At 53.4% G+C, this 4564-nt stretch overlaps 1 pseudogene; it reads left to right on the top strand.

Annotated features, from left to right (window-relative positions):
* Positions 1-3310: 3310 nt before the first annotated feature.
* Positions 3311-3414, top strand: LOC129696833 (U2 spliceosomal RNA; annotated as a pseudogene).
* The last annotated feature ends 1150 nt before the right edge of the window (positions 3415-4564 follow it).

Below are 4564 nucleotides of genomic sequence, written 5' to 3'. Positions count from 1 at the left end.
GGAGCAACTCAGCGGGACAGGCAGCATCTCTGGAGAGAAGGAACGTAAATGCTGCTGGCCTGGCCCGCGGAGTTCCTCCATTCATGCCTGTGTGAGAGTGAGGGAGGGAGAGTGTGTGAAGAAGGCTCTCGACCCGAAACGCCACGCCCCTTTCCTTCTCTCCAGAGATGCTGCCTGTCCCGCTGAGTTGATCCAAGCAACTGGTGTCTATCTTCAAAGGACTGACCAGGACTGCCTCTCTCTCTCTCTCTCTCTCCCTCCCCCCCTCTCACACACGCATGACTGGAGGAACTCCGCGGGCCAGACCGCATTTACGGAGGGAAATGGACAGGCGACCCATTCTTCAGGCTGCCTTATATGTCTCTCTCTCCCCCCCCCCCCCCCCCCCCCAACTCCCACCCACACACGCGAATGCTGGAGAAACTCAGCGGGTGCAGCAGCATCTATGGAACGAAGGAAATAGACAACGTTTCGGCCCCGCTGCACCCACTGAGTTTCTCCAGCATTCACGTGTGTGGGTGGGAGTTGGGGTGAGGGGGGGGTGGGGGAGAGACATAAGGCAGCCTGAAGAATGGGTCGCTGTCCATTTCTCTCCGTAGATGCTGCCTGGCCCGCGGAGTTCATCCATTCGCCTGTGTGAGTGTGAGAGAGAGAGAGAGGAGAGGAGAGAGAGAGAGAGAGAGAGAGAGAGAGAGAGAGAGAGAGAGAGAGAGAGAGAGAGAGGCAGTCCTGGTCAGTCCTTTGAAGATAGACACCAGTTGCTTGGAGCAACTCAGCGGGACGGGCAGCATCTCTGGAGAGAAGGAACGTAAATGCTGCCTGGCCCGCGGAGTTCCTCCATTCATGCCTGTGTGAGAGAGAGAGAGAGGGAGAGAGAGAGAGAGAGAGAGGCAGTCCTGGTCAGTCCTTTGAAGATAGACACCAGTTGCTTGGAGCAACTCAGCGGGACAGGCAGCATCTCTGGAGAGAAGGAACGTAAATGCTGCCTGGCCCGCGGAGTTCCTCCATTCATGCCTGTGTGAGAGTGAGGGAGGGAGAGTGTGAAGAAGGCTCTCGACCCGAAACGCCACCCGTTCCTTCTCTCCAGAGATGCTGCCTGTCCCGCTGAGTTGCTCCAAGCAACTGGTGTCTATCTTCAAAGGGACTGACCAGGACTGCCTCTCTCTCTCTCTCTCTCTCCCTCCCTCCCTCTCACACAGGCATGACTGGAGGAACTCCGCGGGCCAGGCAGCATCTACGGAGAGAAATGTTCAGGCGACCCATTCTTCAGGCTGCCCTATGTCTCTCTCCCCCCCCCCCCCCCCCCAACTCCCACCCACACACGCGAATGCTGGAGAAACTCAGCGGGTGCAGCAGCATCTATGGAACGAAGGAAATAGACAACGTTTCGGCCCCGCTGCACCCACTGAGTTTCTCCAGCATTCACGTGTGTGGGTGGGAGTTGGGGTGAGGGGGGGGGGGGGGGGGGGAGAGAGGGAGAGGGAGAGAGAAGAGGATGGAGGGGGGGAGGGGGAGAGAGAGAGAGAGGGAGGGGGCCCGAGGAGTTCAAGAGAGAGATGAGAGAGAGAGAGAGAGAGAGAGAGGGAGAGAGAGAGAGAGAGGGAGAGAGAGAGAGAGAGAGAGAGAGAGAGAGAGAGAGAGAGAGAGGCAGTCCTGGTCAGTCCTTTGAAGATAGACACCAGTTGCTTGGAGCAACTCAGCGGGACAGGCAGCATCTCTGGAGAGAAGGAACGTAAATGCTGCCTGGCCCGCGGAGTTCCTCCATTCATGCCTGTGTGAGAGAGAGAGAGAGAGAGAGAGAGAGAGAGAGAGAGAGAGAGAGAGAGAGAGAGAGAGAGAGAGAGAGAGAGAGAGAGAGAGAGAGAGAGAGAGAGAGAGAGAGAGAGAGAGAGAGAGAGAGGCAGTCCTGGTCAGTCCTTTGAAGATAGACACCAGTTGCTTGGAGCAACTCAGCGGGACAGGCAGCATCTCTGGAGAGAAGGAACGGGTGGCGTTTCGGGCTGAAAGTTTCTTCAGACTGAAAGTTTCACCTCTCAGTAGATCATAAAATAACACAATAATCACGGTCAATGTGAGATACAGTCTTTATTCATATTTGACAAAATAAAAAGACGACTTCTTGCACATATTGAGAGAAGGTACATCACACCAAACAACATTTGTCTAAAAAAAACACAGATTATTCTTCAGCTCATTAAAGAGCTCGGGTGAAAAAAACGAATAGAGTGTGTGACAACAAAGTAACATCATTTGTGCCACGTGATTAACTACACTACAGTCCACGATGTTGATTCGGGAAAGATCGGGAGACGGACAAGTCACTCGCACAAATGACAGAATTGCCGAGTACCGTGGGAACTCTTTACTCTACCCCCGTTATATCGTGTGATATCGTGCTAGACCACGACCACTCCACTCTGGCTACATCTTGCGTCAAGTCGCCCCGTGAAAACTAGCCATTAGCGGGATTTCGTGCGACTTCAGCTCCGGGAAGAAAATACCAACAAGGGAGCACTCCGGAGCCGACACAGCCCCAAAGACCGACGCTACATGGGCCTGGGGCTGTTGGAACAGGTAAGAAAATTCCTTACCTTTTTCTTATTCTTTCCAGGAAGGCTGACGAGCTGCCGTTTCTACAGCAGCAGTCAGCCAGCAACAGAAGTCGGCACCACTGTCTCCCATAACGGGAGCGAGTGCCAACTTCTCCCCATACGGGGTGGAGGGAAAAACAGAGCCAACAACCCACAAAACAGTGGGTTGTATTAGGGCTCTGGCACTTTTTAAAATTAGCGGGTCCCTAGGAACAGAAGGACCAGCCCCGTAAACACCGGGGTCGGTCCGAGCGGCTCGAACCCGACACGGAGGGAACGACGTTCACCAGGGGAAAAAATTAAAAGTCGGGAACAGCAGGTAAGAGACTCTGCGTTTCCTTCCACTTACCCTTTAGGTGCAGACATGGACCGGGTCCATGTAAGCTGCAGAAAGACCGCGGAGTGCAGGCAGCCGGCAGGAGAACAGCAACGGCAGCCAGCAGCGGCAGCGGCAGCCGACAACGGCAGGAGCAGCAAAGGCACTTCGACTGCCGGAGGGGAATACACTTGTGCCCGACTTCGCTCCCGCAACAGGGGGCAAATTCATTTCTGGGGCAGTATGCCAGTCTCGCTTTGGAAGCGAGTCTGGCTTGAAGCAGCGCTAACGGCCAGCGCCGAGGCCAAGGACATTGCAGTGCAGTTGACTGGCTGCAATCCACCGTGAGGGACCAGTAATGTGAGTACCGGGGTCGGTCCCAGCGGGTTTTTTAGTTAGAGTGATCGCTTCTTGGCCTTTTGGCTAAGATCAACTATAGTAGTTGTTTATTATCAGTTTTTAATCTGATACGTCCCTTATCTAAGGACCATATAAGCAGGAGTCCCCAGAACTAAGGGCATTAGAGTGGGGTTGACCGGCTGAAACGACCGCGAGAGACCAGTACCGTGAGTACCGGGGTCAGTCCCAGCGGTCTGAGATAAACGAGCAGCCAGGAGCGCTGAGAGCGTTGGAGCCGGGTTAAAGAAATGGACTAGGTGGAATCAGCTGTGCCAGATGTCCTCCACACCGGCCATATCCACTCCACGGAAGGAAGGACAAAGCTGGAGAAGGAGGACCGTGGAGCAGCGGGCAGCCAGCAGCAGCCAGCGGCACTTGAATCAACCGTAGTGGGATCAGCTGTGCCCGATGTCGGCCCCGCACCGGCCAGAGCCATGCGGCCGAGCGGTAAGGCTAGACACAAATCAAACAAGGTAGTGGACTCAGAAGGGTCCGACTTTGCATAACCGCCGGCGACCAGCGCCGAGAGCGCTGGAGGAGGAAGAAGTGGTGTATGGAGCCTTCCTCCAACGTGATAAACCCGCAGCAGTACCTTTTTTGAGGGCTGCACAATGCTTCTACCCCATCAGAGGGGAGCACTGCGGGTCAGTTCTGGGCTGACCTGCAAGAGGGGTCCGCAGAACAAAAGACAAGTGGGCAGGAGGTAAGCCCCACATGGGTACCCCGTGCGGGACCCTAGAGATCTCTAACTCTATAAAAAAGAGTAGGCAGGACCCTGATGGGCCAGAGCCTGATAAAACAACGTGACCAAGGGAACAAGTGACCACAATATGGTCGAATTCCATATTCAAATAGAAGGGGAGCAGGTTGAAACTCAGGCTAGGGTGCTTAGTCTAAATAAGGGGGATTATGAAGGTATGAGGACTGAGCTGATCAAAGTTGACTGGGATAGCAGACTCAAGAATAAGACGGTACATGAGCAGTGGTGTACATTTAAGGGTATACTGTATAACCTTCAAGAAAAATTTATTCCTATGAAGAAAAAAAGGAGTAAGGGTAAGAACAGTCAGCCATGGCTCAGTAAAACTATAAAGGATAGTATTCGGCTGAAGGCAAGGGCATATAAGGTAGCCAGAGATAGTGGGAGGTTAGAGGATTGGGAAGCATTTAAAGGTCAGCAAAAAATAACTAAGAGATTAATTAAGACGGGGAAAATAGACTATGAAAGGAATTTAGCGAACAACATAAAAACTAATAG

The sequence above is a fragment of the Leucoraja erinacea genome, chromosome 4, assembly GCF_028641065.1.
Source record: "Leucoraja erinacea ecotype New England chromosome 4, Leri_hhj_1, whole genome shotgun sequence".
NCBI classification, from domain to species: Eukaryota; Metazoa; Chordata; class Chondrichthyes; order Rajiformes; family Rajidae; genus Leucoraja; species Leucoraja erinaceus.
The sequence above is the reverse complement of the archived record's forward strand: the minus strand, read 5'-3'. Positions and strand labels throughout refer to the sequence as shown.